Below are 20,716 nucleotides of genomic sequence, written 5' to 3' on the forward strand. Positions count from 1 at the left end.
TATCATTAATATGAATATGATGGAACATTATAGTGTAAGATTTTTATATATAAATAATAGGATTTATTATAATAGGATTTTCATGCAAGATCAAGCATTGTCTGTAAAGCCTCTGGATAAGAAGCAGGGCTATATTTCATGCACATAAATAACACTGTATATACATTAAATATAATCCCTTCATGTGAAGTTTATAGCCTGAAAGAAATGTTTGCTACAGCAAATTACCATGATCATATTATGTTACTGTGTCATGATGGAATTTCTATACTTTGTCATTACCTTTATTGATTAAACTTTTCTTCAGACTTAAAATTTCTGTACCTAGTTTTGGAGAAGCAAGTGTTTATTATTATTTTATATTTATCTTTGTATAATTTATGATTACCTTTTCCTGTATTTAATAGTGAAGATTATTAAGATTTCAAATGTTTCAAACATAACAAGAGTGAATTTCAAACACAAAAATAAACAGTGTAAACATTAAAAGTTAAGTTTGAATTTTAAACTAATATTTTAAAAGTTTGAAATGACATAAGACATATTATAAAAAAAATGTCAATGCATTGTTTGAGACTACCTATGAGGATTTTAAATGGAGATTGCAAATGTTTCTGTCAAAGATTACTTTATGGTTTTACTTTGCTTCCACTTCAAATTTATCAGTTTCAAAGCAATAGTTTATACAAATCTGAGATTACGGGCCCTGCGGGAACTCTGACAATGTTTGCGATCATCATGGGCTAATTATCACACTCTACTGGACATCCTTAGGAGCACCACTAAATTACTTGTTAGTCTCTTGTGGTTCCTTCTGATTCCTGCATTGTATAAGGTTTGCTTGACTTAGCCAGTTAAGAGTGCAATGGTTGTTATATAAAAAGTAGCTTATGTTTTATAGAGCCTCTGAGGATTCATAGTAATTTTTGTAATTAGTGCAAAGGTTGAAATCGCTGAGGAATCAATTTTGTATCTAATTTGGACTGCTCCGAATGTATAACTTCTCTATATTACTTGTACACAATTCATGTTTAAGGAGTGACTATGTTCCTCTCCCATTTTTATATCCTAATGAAGGCAGGACTGTGGAATGGGCAGGATGGCAAGACAAGGGAAAGGTGTGGACACAGAACTCTCAATAGCAGTGTTACAGATGAGCCTGGATTATTCCAAACACAACAGATTCTTTCCTCAACCATTGATCAACATTCCACCACCCACACACTGCATGATTATTGGAAACAGAGACTGGTTAGTTTTAAGGAAGAAGACATATTCAGAGAGTGTGACAATATATCTCACTGTTTTTTATTCATCATCGAACATTCAAGGTCTCTGTATCAGATACCCCTTGTACATGCAGGGTCATGTAGTGTGTCCACAAAATACTAGACTCCTTAAATGTAAATTTGGAATCCCCAAGTGGAGCAAACCATTAACCACTTGGCTACTAACCAAAAGGTAGACTCTCCAAGTCCACCCAGATGTGACTCAGGTAAAAGACCTAACAATCCGCTTCTGAAGGCACCCACCATTGATTGTCCTATGGGATCTAGTTTACTCAAACACACGTGTGCTCACAATGCATGGGAGTTGAGTGTCAAACCACTTCCCTTTGGTTTCTTTTTTGTTTAGTTATTTTTTTCCTCCCCTAACTCAAATGTAATATATATGAACAATAGTGAGGATGGGGCTGACCTGGGTAGCATTTCCATCAGTTGGGTGCACATAGAATCACAATGAGTGGGAGCCAACTCACCTAACAACAAAAGCAACTTTAATCTTGGAAGGCAAGACAGTATGTGTTTATTCTTAAAACAAATAAAACATTATAGGGAATAGTTGTACCCATACCAAAACTCACTGCCATTCTGATTCATAGTGACCCTATACAAGATTTCTGAGGCTATAAATCTTTATGGGAGCAGGCAGCCTCATCTTTGACCCACAATAGTTCTGCTACAAAATATAATTGCAGATATGTATGGGATCAATATAGTCACATCAACTCAATACATATATTGAGAATCTTGCTAAAATACAAAATATATTTCAAGTTAGATTTCTGCATCAACTAATGAGGATTTATGAAAAATATTAAAATATTAATGATGATAAATATTAACATTTATTGAGCAATTACTATAGGGAGAGAAAGCACCATACTAAGAATTACATGTGCATCATCACATCTCATTCTCATTATAACAGCATTGAGGTAGTTAGTTTATTTCGCCAGCCTAGCTGATAAACACATGTGGGGTTAATTGAAGGACAGAGGGATAGATGGCTCTGTGAGCCTCACCTTTCTAGTTCTCCAGTCTCTTGCTTTGTGATGGTCGGACCAGGGTGCAGCTGCCTTAGCCAGTTCCCTGCTTCAGCTGGCAAGGTTCACTTCCTGCAAGACGACCCTGAGAAGAAGCCACATGGACCTACCCCAATGCAGCCCTGAGTGCTGGAGCAGCCGTGTGGAGACCCCTGCCAGCGCTGAGATGCTTACACTTTCATTGGCTTGGCTTTCCTCCTGCAGTCGGCATCATTGAGTGTGTTTTGTGAGATGGAGGAGGACTTCATGGGTTGGTGTTGGACATGGGGGCTAATGTTGGACTTGCGGGCTTGGGCAGCACTGGGTTGGGATGTTTTCTTGATGTGCACTTACCCTATATATAAAATATACATATGAGTTTCTGTGGATTTGTTTCTCTAATGTACCCAGACTAACACTAGAATTATATACCATTTCCATTTCAGAAATATGACTGTGGAATGCTTTGAGCCACATGTGGATAAAGACTAGGGTTGAATTTGAAGCCAAACAACTTGTTTACAAATCTTGAATTTGAAGTCATTCTCAGCTCTTTTTACTTGTATGTATAGTATTTTTATTCAATATTTCAAAATATTGAATATATTCAAAATATATTCATTTTTTCCCCTCTGTCCCTTGCTGCCTACACTACCTTCTTTCTTTCCTTCCTTCCTCCATTCCTTCCTTTCTTCCATTTTGGACCACCAAGGCTGAATGACAACTCTTCAGTGGCTCTCCAGTGCCATTTTGCAAGTCTCAAAATGAGTGATTTCTCCAGAATTTCTCCTTAGATAAGGGAGTACCTTTTCAGAGTCCTCACAAATCTTTCTTTGACCATAGCTCATGATCATTTCTTTGGTATCTACAATTTCCTTCTAAACAAATTAGCCGTCAAAAGCCTGTTTGCTCCTATATCTGCTGTGCAAATATTCATTTGAAAAGTTCCTTTAAGATTTAGTATTTAGATAAACAATCCTGAGAAGAAAGCAACAGGACTGATGATTCTGGGGGGACATGGGAGAAGGGGAGCCGGGAGAAAGGAAGGGGGTGTAAACCAACCCAGGGACAAGGGAATAACAAGTGATCTAAAATCAATGGTGAGGAGGGTATAGGATGCCTGGTGGGGCTTGATCAAGGGAAATGTAGCCAAGAGGAATTACTGAAACCTGAATGAAGGTCAAACATGACAGTGGGATGAGAGAAAAATAAAAGGAAATAGAGGAAAGAACTAGGAGGCAAAGGGCATTCATAGAGGTCTAACTATAGGCATGTACATATGTAAATATATTTTTATATAATGCTAGGGAAATAAATCTATGCACATTTTTATATGTTAAGTATTAAGGTAGCAGATGGATATTGGGCCTCTATTCAAGCAGTCCCTCAATACAAGAAGACTTTTATTCTAATAACCTGGCATTCTGTGATGCTCATTTTCTCAACACTATCACTGAAGACAAAATGGGTGCATAAACAAATGTGTTGAAGAAAGCTGATGGTGCCCAGCTATTAAAATATATAGCTTCTGGGTTCCTAAAAGCTTAAAGATAAATAAGTGGCCATCTAGCTGAGAAGCAACAAAGTCCACATGGAAGAAGCACACTAGTGTGTGTGATCATGCGGTGTTGTTTGGGAACAGGTATCAGGCAACAAAGACCCAGAACAAAAATTCTTATCGATGTGAATGAAGGGGAGTGCAGAGAGGAGACCCAAAACCCATCTGTAGAAAATTGGACATCCCCTAACAGAAGGGTCACAAGGAAGAGAGAAGCCAGTCAGGGAACATTATAGCACATACAACTTTCCTCCAGTTATTTAATACTTCCTTCCCCAACACTCATGACCCCAATTCTACCTTACAAATCCTGCTAGACCAGAGTATGTACACTGATACAGATAAGAGCTCGCAACACAGGGAATCCAAGACAGATAAACCCCTCAGAACCAATACTGAGAGTAGCAAAATCAGGAAGGGGATGGGAAGGTTGGGGTAGAAAGGGGAGCCAATGACAACAATCTACTTATGACCCCTCACAGGAGGACGAACAACAAAAAAAGTGGGTGAAGGAGACATCGGTCTGTGTAAGACATGAAAGAGCAATAATTTATAAATTATCAAGGGTTCATGAGGGAGGCAGGGAGGGTGCAGAAGGACAGGAAAAAAATGAGGAACTGATACCAAGGGCTAAATTAGAAAGAAAATGTTTTGAAAATGATGATGGCAACAAATGTACAATGTGTTTGATACAATGGGTGGATGGATGGGTTGTGATAAGAGCTGTATGAGCCCCAAATAAAATGATAAAAATAAAGATTTAGCATTTCTTTGTAAAAGTTTTATTTGCACTTAAGACATTTGTTGTGAAGGAAAGGGAAAGATTCCTCTAAAATTTTTCCATTGAAGGTTTATTTTAAAGGCACATTTTGGTTCTCCAAACCTTTTGGTTTTATAAATTAGCTTCTAGTGAGTATGGTACACAACATGCCTCATTTATAGTATCTTCTCAGACTCAAAACATCAAATATATGAATGAGAAAGGAGATGAGATTTGACTGGAACAAAAAGTTACAGCATTCTCTGTAACGATTCTGCAGATGGTAAGATATATCACATATAAATGTTCTTTAATATGCACCCCCTATACGCTGGTTCCCTAGAAAATAAAGTGATTCTTTTGGTAAACTGAAAAGTAGCAGAAGCCAAGAACATCCCTTGCTAGTTCTACCAATTTCACACTTTGTCCATGGAACTAAGCCAAGAGCTGTCTTCTGTCATTCCTCATGACCTTCATGTTTAGTTTGTTTTTTGAAAATAATGTCTTTCTTCACAATTGTAATAGTTGTTAGGTGCAGATCAGTCAGTCCCATCTCATAATGGCCCTATGTGCAACAGAATGAAGCATTCCCTGCTCCGTGTCATCCACACCATTCTGTTATGTTTGAGCCCATAGTTGCAGCCACCGTGTCAATGCATCTCATCAAGGCTCTTCCTCTTTTCTGCTGCCCTTTTCCTTGACCAGGCTTAATGCCCTTTTACAGGGACTAGTGCCTCCTGATAAATGAAATGTCTTAATTAGTGTTCTTAACCTCCCGCAACCCCCCCACACACACACACCTTTCGGGTTCTATTATGCGTTGCCATGCGTACATGGAAACTCCCAGACAAAAGTCATGCTTAAAAGTTAAAGAAGTTAAAAAAAAGTTAAAGAAGTCATTCAACTCAAGCTCTGTGGGTCAGAAAACCTTGCTCCTTGAGGTAAGTGCCTAGAGGTACCACCCTCCAGTAAGCTTGAGCACCAAGGCACTCAGCTCCACTTCCTTGGGTCAGCAAGTGTAACTTCCCCAATTAGGTGGGTTGGGAAGTCCATCACTCTGTTACACGTTCTGGCTCCTGGTTCTGGGGCTGCTCCTCTGATAATATAACTGTCATCTAGATCAGGAGGCTCACTGCAAGGGGATCTTGGGATCAGAGGACATCCTCCAATCCTTGCTCTTGTTGGTAATGAGATCCCTCCTCCTGCTTCTCAGAAGGCTCATCTAATACAAGCAGGATGGCATCCCAAGGATTCCTGTTGAAAATACTCACAGCTGATTCCTACCAGTATCTTGACCCACCTTTCACCAGTCCCATGCAGTGAAAGGTTATTTAATGGGGAGTTTGAGACTTTGGCTAGAAGAGCCACATTACATAACTCACTGCTTCTGAAATAATATGTCCAAAGTGCAAAATACCGGTTTCATAATTCATGCTTCTAAGGAGAATCCAGGCTGAACTTCTTCCAAGACACATTTATTATTTTGTCAGTCCATACTGCATTCAATATTCTTGACCAACACCATAAATTAAATGTTTTCAATATTATTCATTCTTCTGTATTCAATAGTGTCCCACTTTCACATGTATGCGAAGTGATTGAAAATATCATGGCTTGAATCAGGTCTGACATAGTCCTCAAAGAGATAGCTATGGTTTTTAACTCTTTAAAAATGTCAACAGATCTTAGGCAGCAGATATACCCAATGCAGTGCCTCCTCTGATTTCTCAAATACTGCTTCCACAAGCAGTGATTGTCGGCCCACACAAGATAAAATCATTGACAATTTCAGATGAGATCGGGCGTGCTCAGGGTGAATTGGCCGTAGACAAAATCGTTAACAATTTTAATATTTTCTCTGTTTATCCTAATGTAAACATCTGGTCCAATTGTGAGAATTTTTAATTTACTTAGATTGATTTGTAATCCATACCGAAGACTGCGATTCTTGATCATCAACAAATGCTCTAAGTCCTCCTGATTCTCAGCAAGCAAAGTTACATGTCATATGTAGAAATAATGTTCTTAATAAGATTTCTTCTTTTATTCTCAAGCAGAGTTCTTCTTCATATAGTCCTGTTTATTCAATTATTTGCTCAGTACATGATATTGAATAAGTATGGTGAAAAGATATAACCTTGATGTTCAACTTTCCTGATTTTAAACTGTGTGTTTCCCTTGTTCTATTAGAAAGACTTCTCTTGATCCAAGTATGTGTTCCACATGAGCACAATGAAGTTTTCTCAAATTCCTATTCTGCTCAATGCTATTCATAGTTTATTATGATCCACAGAGTCAAATAATTTTGCATAATCATGCATTCTCAGAATTTTACCATCCTTTGCCATGGCTCTTACATTCCCCATAATTGGACTTCTAAGTTCTAACATAGGTGGTAGACTAGGAACAAGAACCAATTGTGCTGAAGAAAGAATTTCAAGCTGTACCAAAATCATTAGCCAAAAGCAACACTCTATGAATTGATGGAATACCAATTTAAATATTTCAGCAAGCTGATGTAGCACTGAAAGCACTCACTAGTTTATGCCAGAAAATTTGGAAGACAGCTACTTGGACAACAGACTGGAAGAGATACATAGGTGTACCCATTCTAAAGTAAGGTGACCCAACAGAATATGCAAATTATAGAACAAGATCACTGATATAGCATGCTAGTCAATTTTTTCTGAGGATCATCCAACAATGATTGCAGTCTTGGGGAGCTGCCAGAGTCCAGAGCAGATTCAGAAGAAGGCTTGCATCAAGGGATACCATTGCTGCTGTCACATGAATCTTGCCTGAAAACAGAGAAAACTAGAAAGGTATATACTGGTGTTTTATTGAATACACTAAAACATCTGGCTGTGTGTGCATCATAACAAATAATGGATAACCTTAAAAATAATGAGAATTCCAGGACACTTAAATGTGTGAAGGAAGAATTTGTACATGGAATATGAGGTAGTTGTAAAAATGGAAAAAAAATATTTAAAATCAGGAAAGACATATGTCAGGGTTGTATTCTCTCACCACACTTAATTTGATCTGTATGTTGAACAAATAATCATAGAGGCTATATTTTAAGAAGAAGAATGTGGCAACAAGATTGGAGGAAAGCTTATTAACCTGCAGTATGCAGATGGCACAACTTTGCTCGCTGAAAGTGGTGAGATTTGAAGCACTTGCTGATGAAGAGCTAGAGTTGCAACATTCAGTCTGTATTGCAATTTAATATATAGAAGACAAAAATCCTCACAAATGGACCAACAGAATACATCATGATAAATGGAGAAAATGAATTGAAGTTGTAAAGGATTTTGTCTTGTTGAATCCACAATTGATGTCCCTGGACGTTGCAATCAAGAGATCAATAGATGGGTTGCGTTGGATGAATCTAATTCACAATACCTATTTAAAATATTGAAAAGAATGGATATTACTTTGTGGACTAGGATTCACCTGGCCCAATCCATGGTATTTTCAGTTGCCTCATATGCATGTGAAAATTAGACATTGAATAAAGACTGAAGAAGAATCCATGTATTTGAATTGTTGTGCTGGAGAAGAATATTTCAAATTCCATGGACTTCTAAAAGGACACTGTTCTTTTCTGAAAGAAGTATGGCTTTGTGTTAGTCCGAGTAGACAGACAAACATATCTAGGGACACTCATTACATATGGCTAAAGAATTGTGTACAAATGCCAAGTTAACAAGGGGTGGACTGTTATAGTTAGGTTTAGTATGCAAACTAGGCTTCCATAAGAACATATGAAGGAGTTTAATCAGGTCATACCTAGATAAGAGGGTTATGAGATAAATGGCTTTCCAAGGCAGGCCCCCTTCCCTCTATCTCCCTGGAGGCAGGCACACTATCTCATTGCTTCAATTTCCTGCTGTTGAGACATTAGGAGAGCTGGAGGAGCCACCTGGAGACCCACACCAGTGCTGAGATGCTTCCACCTCACTGGATCCACACGTCTTTTCACCCACCGGACTGTGATCTTCCTGCATTTGGCATCGTAGCATGTACTGCATGAGTCTCAAGAGAAATTTATAGACTAGTGTCAGACATATGAGTGAGCTAATATTGGACATATGGACTTGATCTGGACTGGGCTAGGATGTGTTCTCAATCTACAATTTCTCTGATATAAAACTCTTTCTTACACACATATGAGTGTCTCTGGATTTGTTTCTTTAATCAACCTGGACTAACACAGCTCCTTAGAGGCAACGATGGTGAAATTTCATCTTACATACTTTGGACATGTTGTCAGGAGAGACCAGTCCCTGAATAAAGGGCATCATGTTTGGTGAAGTAGAGAGGCAGCACAAAACAAGAAGATCCTTGTTTGGCCGGATTGTCCAGAAAAAAAAAATCCATTGACAATCATCTATGTATAAAAAAGAACTTTCTATCACTCAGGGGGGACGCCTTTCGTGTGTGAGGATTGTGGATGAGGCTTCAGGAGAAGTCACATCTCCTTGTGCATCAGAGCATATGCTCGGAGGAGAAGCCTTATTTGTTCAGAGTGTGGGCAAGGCTTTAAAGGGAAATCAGAAGGCACACCTCTTGTGGACCAGAGAATGCACTCACAAGTGAAGTCACATGTGTTCAAGGAATGTGGGCAAGGCTTTAGTCAAAAGCCACCACTCTTTGTACACTAGAGAACACACACAGTGGAGAAAACTTCGGTGTGCAAGGAGTGTGGGCAACTCTTTCACCGAAAAGCACAGCTCTGTGAGCACCCGTGGACACACTTCAGAGTAAAAGCCCCATCCATGTCATCATTGTGGGGGAGACTTTAGCTATCAACACAGCCTCATTAGAGATCAGCTGACTCATTCAGGAGAATCCCTATCTTTGAGGAGTATAGCTGAGGCTTTAGCTAGAAGTCACCTCATCAGACACCAGAAAATTCTAAACTAGACACGATGAGATCAATGATTTAATCATAAATCACTTATATACATCAGAGGGCACACAACAGAAGCTCTGTGTATGCAAGGAGAATGGGAAAGAATTTTGGAAAGAGGCACATTTCATGAGAGAACAGCTGTATTCACTGGGTGAGGGGCATTACGAAGGTGGGAGAATGTGAGATGCTTTTGCAATACCACCACCTGTGGACTTGGGGAGAGAAGACATTTTGCCACCACAAATCACTACTTCAGACTCACCTCTGAGAGATCGTTAGGAAAAGTCTCCTAAGTGACTTTTGCTCTGTCTGATGTGAAGTAGTCAGTAATAACTAGATGATGCTAAATAGACCATCTCAAGACAGAGTAGTGGTGTATTTAGAGGTCTTGAAAAAACAGCTGCATTTTATATGAATTTAATAAAATATCAGTAAAGTTTTTCTTAATGTATACTATTTTTATGATGTAAACCGTTATTAACATAATTAATATTCAAATTTACTCAACGTGTCATCATTTCCTTTGCAGTCATTTTCAGTAAACAGTGGGAGGTAATGGAATATTTATGTTCTTGAGCAAATTTGGTGCCAAGTAGGAAAGACAAACGCACACACAGCCAGAAAAAGAACAGTTATCAAAATGCTTCAATTCCACTTTTCACAGCCAGGTTAACTGTGAGGTAGTGAGGTCAAATATTATGAGGCAGTCTGTGCATTCACTTTGAAAAGAGTAGGAAAATGAGCAATGTCAAAAGGAAATCAATAGCAATAGGAGGGGAAGTGGCCTGGGAAGGCTTTGTCAGGTGTCTGTTTAGAATCAAAAGTTTATCAAATTAGAGAGTTTGCTGTATAGGAGGAGCCTTAAGATCATGGTTATTGTCATTATTATTGTATCAAGGAATGGAATCAACCACTGAAATGAAATGTATTCTGAAATTTCTATCCATCAAGAAAACTGAAAGTTGCACAGAAAGAATGTTTTTCTCCAAAATAAAAACAGTTTAGTGACATTTTTGAAAATTCCATTATTATGCTTGTCTGCTCAATGGATTAAGAACTTGAGTGTCCTGAAAATTTAAAAATATTTATTTTGATCATGGAAATAAAGTCTAAAATAATCAAATCAGGTCAGATCTGGTGAGGGGGTTCCACCATTAGGAACGCCTTTCTTTTTAGTTCTGTATTAGATCTTCAAATCATCCATGGACCCCGATAAATAACACACCCCTCATCCTTTTAGGTCTATTTCAAAAGGAGAAAGGAAAGTATAAAGGGAAAACAGAAATGCACATGGCTCACATCATTTATCCATCCTAAGCAGCTTTCAATGAAGCATCTATTTGACAAGGAATAGTGATTTACATATAGCTAAATACCTATATAATTCTTAGAAAATTACCTAGTACATTTTGTGTGTGTTGATAACTGAAATGATTATTCCAACCAGTATTTTGTATTACAAAGAAAAGATTTGAGACTCCTTTATGAATGGGAAGAAATTGTACAATGTCAATTAATTTTTCAACTATCCAGACTGGCCTTTCTACAGTGCTTTATATGGGGTAAATCTGCTACACATGAGTCCTGAAAAGTATTGAAAAGCAAGAGTGTTGCTTTGAAAACAGATGCACTGGACCCAAGGCAGAGTTTTTCCAACAGCCTCTTATGCATGTGAGAGTTGGGCAATGCATAAGGATGACCACATATGAATCTATTTTTTGAATTATGGTATTGGTAACGAATATTGAATATCCCATGGACTTCCAGAAGTATAAATTAATCTGTGTTGGAAGAAGTACAAACAGAATGCTCCTTAGAATTGATGGTTGAGAATCCTCTCACATACTTTGGACTTATTATGCAGGAGACCAGCCCCCAGACAAGGACATACGGTTTGATTAAATAGAAGGTCAGTGGAAAACAAAGAAGGACCTGAATGATATGCATCGACACAAGGGCTGCAGCAATGGTCTTACACGTAAGAACAATTGCGAGGTTGATGCAGGATCATCAGTGCTTTATCCTGCATAGGTTTGCTAAGAGTCTAAATCGAATTGAAGGCATCTAACAATCAAGACAACAACCCTTCCTCTCCTGCCTTTTATCTTTATGTGAATATTAATTGTTAGCACCTTTTCAAATTTCTTTTTCTCTAGATGGAGACCGCTTTGAAGATTCATCACTTGCCTGGGATGTCCTGATTTACAGTGGAAATTCAGTAAATATTTCTTGTTCAATTAGTCATTTTTAAAGGAAATACTCTAAAATTGAAACAGAAACATATGTCTAGGTGTATCAGAAAGTATTTCTGTAACATTCTAGTTCATGTATGCACAGGTTTACTGGTGTGCAAATACTTTCATCTTTAATTCTATCTGTAGTCAGTTTCTTATATAGGGATTCTCTGCTCAAGCAATGTTAACTAATATTACAGCAAAACTGGGGCTTATTGGAGAACTAGTTGCTCCATTGACTAAATAATAAATTCTAGAAATAGGTTCTTATGCAAAATTAATAATATTTGAGGATGTTGATTGGCTAACATATTCTTAAGGCATTATATAAACAGACATAAAGTATAAATTAACAATTAATTTATATCTAGAACATTTATATTTGGGGATGTTAGGCAAAGTTTTATTGCTAAGCAACCTGAATATTAAATTGGAAGATTTCAAGTGGCTTCATGCTCAGGGTAAAATCTCTGAGTGGCACACATGGTTACGTACTTGGCTGATATAGAACAGCTGGCAGTGTCAGGCCTCCCTGAGGGGCCTTAGACAGAAACTCTGGAAATCTACTGCTGATAAATCAGTCATGGACAGCCTCGGGAGTGTAGTTCTGTCCTGCCACACGAGTTAGAACTGACTCAAGGACAACTGCTAAGTGTGCTATGTTCAGAGTAACTTAATCCTGCTTCAAGGAAATGCCCACAGCTGATTAAACGGAACCTGTAAGAAGAGGTGTTACCTAATCATATACAATTACAAAACCCAGGACTGTCATTCTGTTTTAAATGCACATTTAGCAGATGATGATCTCTGGTAGAATTAACTCTGCTATTTGCTTTCAGTGGACTTATTTGAAATAAGTTCAGTGGACTTATTTGAAATAAGTCCACTGGTTTAGCTAAACTTTACCCCACTTCACTGCCTATGGAAACCTCCAAAAAACAGAACTAAGTTACACACTATCAAAATGTCTTGAATCAATCTGCAGTATTTTTTTATGTCATCCTATGATGTTTCTTTTATATTTTTTGATGTGTAGTTCTAGGCATCTTTGCTCTTGTTTAGATATGTCACAAATCTCTAAACTCTTCAACAACAAACTTAAATTTGTTTACAGTCCTTATTTCAGAATTTTCTTGGAACACATACATAGGATTTCAGTTTCCTTATTTGAAAAGCATATCAGCCAATATTTTATTTCAACAGGATGAACCGAGGCAGACTGCATTCCCAACTGATAGGCTCTATGCTTGTAAAATAAATTTGGATAGAGTTACTCAACAACTCTGAAAGTTGTTTGTTGGCATATGTGTACACATATCTGAGCCTGTGAGCAATGAAATGATGAGTCGGCCATTGGAAACAAAGTTCTCCCTGTGTTTGAATGTTTTCAATATAAAGTACAATTTGTTCACTTTATTTCTATAGCATAATTTGATGGAAATTAGTCACCCCCGTCACTCACTGTGTTATGATGAAAATTTGAAAGACAGAAATTTTGATGGCACCTTTCATTTATGTTCTAGTTTTCATTTCATGTTTGTGCATTCTGCCCACTAATATTACTCACCAACTCTTAGAGTACAAGAAGGATACATTAGTTTTCAGAGAAAAATTAATAGTGCAATATTTTTGGTGAGAAAAGAGTCAGGCAGATTCCATAGGAAAGGTAAGAATAACAAGTAAGATTATCCATTTTTGTAAGCTTAGTGATTGTATCAGTATGTAAGAATATTGATTCATTTATATCCAGTAAGTGTTTACTAGGAGCCAAAGACTGTTGTTTGGGTCAAGAAAAGCAGAAGTACACTGGATAGAAATGGTTCCTCATCTTCTACTTCTCAAGGTACAATGAAAATATGGAAAAACAAGCAGCCAGTAATTCCAAGGGGAGATGTTTTACTGTAGAGGAATAGGTCATATTTACTGTTTGACTTTAGACAGATATAAAAGAATCATCATTAGAGAGATGTAAAAGATAAAAACAGCTAAATATTAAACTATTTAAGGCTAAGTGTATGCCAACATCTTAATTTAGAATAATGTGGTAGTTGCTATTATTAGGTACCATTAAGTTGCTTATAAATTATAAGAACCCTACGTGTAATAGAAGGATATATTGCATTCTCTTTATAATTGTTTTATTTAAACCCATTGTTGTAGCCACTGTGCCCATTAATCTTCTTGACGGTCTCCTTTGGCTCCTCTGACTTAGCATGCATAATGTCACCCCCAAGGACTGGACCCTTTAGATATAGGGTCACAAGTGGGCACCTTGCTATCATAACTTCCAAGGAGAATTCTCACAGTACTTCTTTCAGGGTAGATGTATTCATTCTGTGAACACCCATGGTGTTGTTAAGTGCCTTTGAGTTGGTTCCAAGCCATAGCAAACCTGTGCTTAACAGACAAAATACTGCCTGCACATGTGCTGTCATATCTTATGTTTGAGCTCATTGGTGCAGTCATGGTTTCAATCTGTCTCCGGAAGGGTCTTATACTTTTTCACTGCACCTCTTCTTTACCAAGCATGCTATCCTTTTCTAGGCACTGGTCTTTCTTGCTAGCATGTCCAAAGCACATGAAGTCTTGCCATCCCTGCTTCAAAGGAACATTCTGGCCATACTTCTTCCAAGAGAGGTTTGTTTAATCTTCTGGCAGTACGTGGCACTTTCAATATTCTTCCCCAACACCACACTTCAAATGCCTTGGTTCCTCTTTTTTCTTTTCAATACCCATTTTACAAGCAAATAAAACAATTGAAAATATGATTACTTGGTGTGGCTTAGTTCTCAAAATAAGTTTCACTTTTTAAGAACTTAAAGGTTTCTTGTGCTACAGATTTACCCAATGCAAAGGGTCCTCTAATCTCTTGAGTGCTGCTTCTATAAGCATTGATGGTGGATCCAAGCAAGATGAAATCCTTAATAACTTCAAATTTTCTCCGTTTGTAATGATGATTTTTTTTTTTTACTTTTGATCCAGTTATGAGGGTTTGGGACTGTTTACATTGATTTGTAATCTGTACATAAACCTTTATATAATCCATATATAAACCTTAATCTGCTCCAGCACAGGCTTCAAGTCCTCTTCACTTTGAACAATCAAGGTTGTGTTATCTGCATACCACAGTTTGTAAACAAGCAAAGCAAGTGGAAGGAAAAGTAAAATAAAACGTAGAGGATCATAAGGAGGTCTGCTTGTGCAATGGTTAAAGACTCAGCTGCTAAAAGAGTTTGATTTGAACCCAAGCAGAGAATGTGCAGCACAAAGACTTGCTGCTTTGTTCTGTAAAGGTTACATCTGAGAAACTCTATGTGGGCAGTTAAACCACCAGGTACAATGGCAAATGACCGATTTTAAAAAGCTAGCAGGAAATCATCTAATTTTAATATTTTGTACAAAATAGGTTTGAGGAGATCTTTTTTCTTAGGAATTTTTTAAAATGTAATTCTGTTTAGACTTGCATGCATATTGCACAAATATAGAAGAAAAACTCAGCATCACTTAAAAATGAATCAATCATGTCCTGTTCTTGAATTAGTGATGTAGTTGTCAGAGACACCTATAGTACACTCTTGGGAATGGGGTGGTGGGTAGATTCTTTTTCTCACAGGTGACCAAGGTCTAAAACATCAGTCATTAATCCTCCTGTTTCATAGGATTTTCAACAAGTTAAAGATGTAGTGAGTCCCATGTAAAACTGTTCATTGTATATTACTAAATAGATACAAGTAAACCCATGCTTACATTACTTACTGCAAGAGCCATCACTATCAGGGATTACAAATTTGAAAAAAGCTTTGCTTCTGTAAGATATTGCTGTGGGTTTGGAGAGAGAGAGAGATAGGTAGCCACTTCTAGAAACAGAATCTTTGATGTGGTTAAAAATATAAAATTGTACACTACAGGTTAATAAATTTATTTATGCTTACCTTGTTTACTGAATAATCTGATGCTCTCTATGTTCAATATTTATAGTCACTATAATTTCTGTAAGGGGGTCTTTTTCTTTAAAGCAAATATAACTTTTAATAAAATCATTTACATTGTTCCTGCCCTCTGCAATCTACTTAATAAACCGTTATTTACTTATTTGCTTCTGATCACTAACATCAAACTCATTGCCATTGAGTTGATTCCAATTCATAGAGAACCTCTAGGACAGCGTAGAGCAGCCCCTGTGGGTTTCCATGACTATAACTCTTGGGAGTCATTGCAAGAGTAGAAAGCCTCGTTGTTAGGTGTGAATGCAGGAGTTTTGACTCATACAGACCCTATGTCCAATAGAATGGACTACCTCTCAGTCCCATGCCATCTTCACCATGTCTTGCTATGTTTGAGCTCACTGTTGTAGCAAATGCGCTAATCTAGTGTTTGAAGATCTTCCTTTTTCTCAGGGACCTTGCAATTTACCAAGCCTGAGGCCCTTTTCCTGGGATGGGAGTCTCTTAACATGTTCAAAGTACACGAAGAAACCTTCCCATCTAGCCATCTTAAGTGTTCTCTAGCTGTACTTGTAAGTCGGATTTGTTAATTCTTTTGCCAGTCCATAGTATATTTGACATTCATTTCCAATGACAGACAGCAGAGATGTGCTTTTTGTCCTTCTGTGTTCCTTCCTCAGTGTTCAGATCGAGGTTGCGCGTGGGTCAATTGGGATGTCATGTCTTCAGTGACACTTCAGTCCTCAGGATCATGACTTTGCTTTTGAACATTTTAAAGAGGCTTTTTGAATACAATTGCCCAAATGCGATATTTTTGATTTCTTGACTGTTACTTCCATGGACTTTGATTATGGATTTGAGTAATGTAAAATACTTGAAAGCCTCAATCTTTGCTCCATTTAACCTGGTGTTGTTTGTTATTCCCTTTGTGAGACGTTATTTATGTTGAAATGCAATCTATATTGAAAGCTGAAGCCTTTGATTGTGGTCAATAAGTGCTTCAAGTCTTCCTTTTTTTCTACAAGCAAGGTTGTTCTGTCTGCATACTGTAGGTTGTGAATGAGACTTTTTCCAATCCTCGTGCCGTTCATCTCAAATTATCTTCTAAGAATAAGATTGGATGAAAATGGGGGAAAATATACAAATCCTGCCCACTTTTCCTCATGTCAAACCATAGTATTTCCTTCCTCTGTTTGAACAATGCCTCTTGATCTATGTCAGTGGTTCTCAACCTTTCTAATGCTGTGATCCTTTCATATAGTTCCTCATGTTGTGGTGACCCCCCCCCCCAACCATAAAATTATTTTCGTTGCTGCTTCAGGACTGTAATTTTGTTACTATATGGATCGGGAGGCCTCTGTGAAAGGGTCATTTGGGCCCCCAAATGGGTCACGCCCACAGGCTGAGAACCGCACCTCTATGTGCATGTCATGCATGACTATTATTAAGTATCCTGAAATTCCTGTTCTTTGCAATATTATCATAATTTTTTATAATAAAACATTATTGAACACATTCCATAGTCAACAAAACACAGAAAAACATCGATGATGGTTACAAAATTTGAATATGGTGAAGTGAAAAGTATCAGAGCTAAAGTTATGAACACCCACATTTGTAGAAGTTAATGGAAGACAGTGGGAGCCCCAAACCCATCTGCAGAGTATCTAGTCAGACTGAACCACTAGCAGATTCACTCCAGCCAAAGGCAAGAGTCTTGGACAGCCTCACTATCATGCAAAGACCATTGTAATCTTGATCATAATGGATTGATTTGATACTTTTGCAGTTCACCCCCCAATAGGCACAACCTGAATTTGTACTAGGGGCAAGTATCTTACTTGTTCCATGACAGAAATTTTCTTTCTGACTTTTTGATTATTGATGAGGGTCTTTGCCTTCTTACAGATTATTTGTATGTTTGTCTTTATTCTATTCTGATTTTAGCTTTACCACCTTAGTGCGATGTTCTTTTTTATTGCTATCTATTGGGTTTCTCCATTGTGAAACACAGGAGGAGGGGATACATAATGAGAATAACTGATAAAAGTGGTTCTAGGGAATGCAGATGTGACAGGTGGGCAATAGGGAGGGAAAGGGATTTGGGGAGTAATAATGTAAGCTCCAGTGGGAGGGAGCACTAGAACTGATTGTGATTGCATGACTCATGCTAAAGGAGATTTAACCAAGGGTAGGGGTGTGCTCGAGATTGATATTGTGATGACCCTTGATATAATTGAACTGTTGAATTGTATGACATATCAATTATGTGCCAATAAAACTGTTGGGGTGGGGGTAGGGGAGCCACAGTCAGAACAAATGATATATTCCATTGAGTTATAGTGTTGAAAAGAAAGGATGTTACTTTAAAAACTAAGGTGTGGTAGCTGCTAAATTATCTCTCCCAGTCCGTGAGTGCCTTGTTACCTGTGATAGTTACATAAACTGGTGTCAATTTGGGACTTGAGAGGATTAAGAGTAAAGGGGTGGAGTCTAGTCTGACAATTGGGTCATAGCCAATGAGGTCTCTGGGTGGTCATGGCCTTCTCCTGAGAATTCTGGGAAAACTGATATTTCCTCCTTGGAGGCGGGAGACATCTTCCCTCTCTGCTCACTCCCTGAGGGACTGTCTAACGACAAGGCTAACTCGCTGCGAGACATCCCTGAAGAGAAGCCACATGGACCAACCCTGATGCAGCCAGAACCTGGGACCTGGAGAAGTTACATGGAGAACCCTGACAGCGCTGAGATACTTACAATGCCACTGGATCCAAAGGCTTTCTACCACTGGCCTGTGAGCTTCCTGCATTCGGTGTCATTGCATGTGTTTCCTGAGTCTGAAGAGGACTTTATAGATTGGTATCATACATATGGGATAATTTCGGACTTATGGACTTGATCTGGACTGGGCTGGGATGTTTTCTTAATGTTCAATTGCTCTTGTTTTTAAAACTCTTCCTTATACACATATGTGTCTTCCTGGATTTGTTAGTCTACTCAGAATAACACACAAGGCAGGTTTGAGAGAAGCCATGGCATTTTCCATTACCTCATATGCACTAAAAATTGGACATTAAATAAGGAAGAACTTAGAAAAAGCGATGCTTTTGAGCAATGGTGTTGGTGAAAAATATTGAAAGTACCACTTACTGCCAAAAGAATAAATATCTATGTCTTGGAAGCACAGCCAAAAGTCTCTGAAGAGGCCACCGTGGTGGGATTTTGTCCTACATACTCTGGCTATATTACCAGGAGAGGCCAGTCTCTGGAGAGGCCCATCATGCTTGGTAATGTAACGGGGAGTGAGACAGAGGAAGCGCTCTGTGTGATGGCTTGACAGAGTCCCTGAAACAATGGGCTCACCCAGAACAACAGTTGTGAGGGTGGAACAGGACTGTGCAGTGTTTTGTTCTGTTGCACATACGGTTACTGTGAGTCGGACACAGTTTGGCGACACCTAACAATAACAAGAGAAATATGCCTATATTTTTAAAGTTGCATTGTGTTTCCTGTGTGGAAAATAATGGAGATAAAAACAAAGACTGGGGTAAATAAACCCTCATCTCGTTGGAGTAATTTTTTTCTAAATTCTTTATTCTTCCTTATTAGCTCTCAAACTGGATCTGTTTTGCATCCACCAAATGTAATCCTTTGTGTATCCCGAATTTATGCTTTTCAACAAAGGATTTTCCTCTTCTTGGGGCTTTAAAAAAAATTAATAGTAAATTAAAACAGCAATAGAATGTTGTTCCTAAATATTCTCCTATCTTCCAGTTCAGGTAAACCTGATGCTGTATTGCCCTTGGATATGACTGAAGTGAACGCTTACACTGAGACAGTTCTGAGCATAAAGATGAATGCTGCTTTCTATTTGGTGTTTTCCATATGTAGCATCTGTTCCCTAGTTAAATCAGAACATAGTTAACTGAAAACGGTTGCATTGGGCAATGTCAACCTTTTAGAAACCTGAAGAGAGGTCCTCAAATGTGATTTAAATATAGTTTTGATCACTTGATGGGCACAGAAAACTGATACATGTCTGTATGGCAGAGTGATAAAAAGTAAATGATTCTTTCAAAGGCGGAAAGAAGAAATACATCAAGGAGACAGTGAAGTGAGCTTGAATCAATATTAATACCTAAGAAATGACAGTAGGAGACAAGCTACTGTAGTGTGACACAATTAAGGTTGACAGAGCTCAGTTTGAGCAATTTGCTACACTAGTCATAACATGTATGGTAACCGCCACCATCACTGAGTGGTCAGGGTGTTTAATTGGGGACCTACGAATCACTAATTTGGCAGGAATCACTCAATCAGTAATATGTATTCATAAAAAAACTTCTTTGGTAAGTCTCCCCTCCCTTCTTCCCACCACTCCCCACCCCCCCATAAAGGCAAGGCTGATTTGGCTTTGACTTTAGAAAACAAGCCAACTTAAGTGGCTGATCTGGCTTTCCAGGGGACAAAGCCATTGAGTCCACAATCACCGTAATCTATTAAGCCATAGAGAAATGGCTTAAAAATGTCAAGAAACCTGCGTAACATAAGGCTTTCCTTAAATTGACAGTGAGGTATGAACAAGGGAGAATGAATCCTTTGCTTAGAGCAGATTTAATTGGCAGGGGTCAGGGAATTTCATAAAGATGTGAAGTTTCATAAGGATAAGGAGGGAGGCATTCGCGAGAAGAGGGAAGTAGGTGGGGGAAGTGCCTAAAGTAGGACCAGTGATGTCAATGCCAATCTTCTTTTTCACAATCTTGCCCGAGGCTGGTTCTGCCAAGACTAAAGATATTATGACATCTGTATGGCATATCCACAGCAGTGTGGCATTTTATTTCATACCTTAGTAAAAATAAAGAAATTGTTGGCCTTTTTAGAAACAAAAGTGGGAGAACTAAATTATTATGTTGTTGTTCTAAAATACCGCATATAAAATATATAACGTATATTTTATATAAATATAAAATAATGCATAAAATAAACCACATAAA

General features: G+C 38.0%; 1 protein-coding gene across 1 annotated transcript in view; it reads right to left on the minus strand.

Moving 5' to 3' along the window:
- The window catches only part of LOC101637939 (probable inactive 1-aminocyclopropane-1-carboxylate synthase-like protein 2), a 92,864-nt gene that overhangs the window by 71,606 nt on the left and 542 nt on the right, over positions 1-20,716 (minus strand).

Source organism: Echinops telfairi, unplaced genomic scaffold (genome assembly GCF_000313985.2).
Source record: "Echinops telfairi isolate 266 unplaced genomic scaffold, ASM31398v2 ScPeMD7_3533;HRSCAF=4204_0, whole genome shotgun sequence".
In the NCBI taxonomy this organism is placed as follows: domain Eukaryota; kingdom Metazoa; phylum Chordata; class Mammalia; order Afrosoricida; family Tenrecidae; genus Echinops; species Echinops telfairi.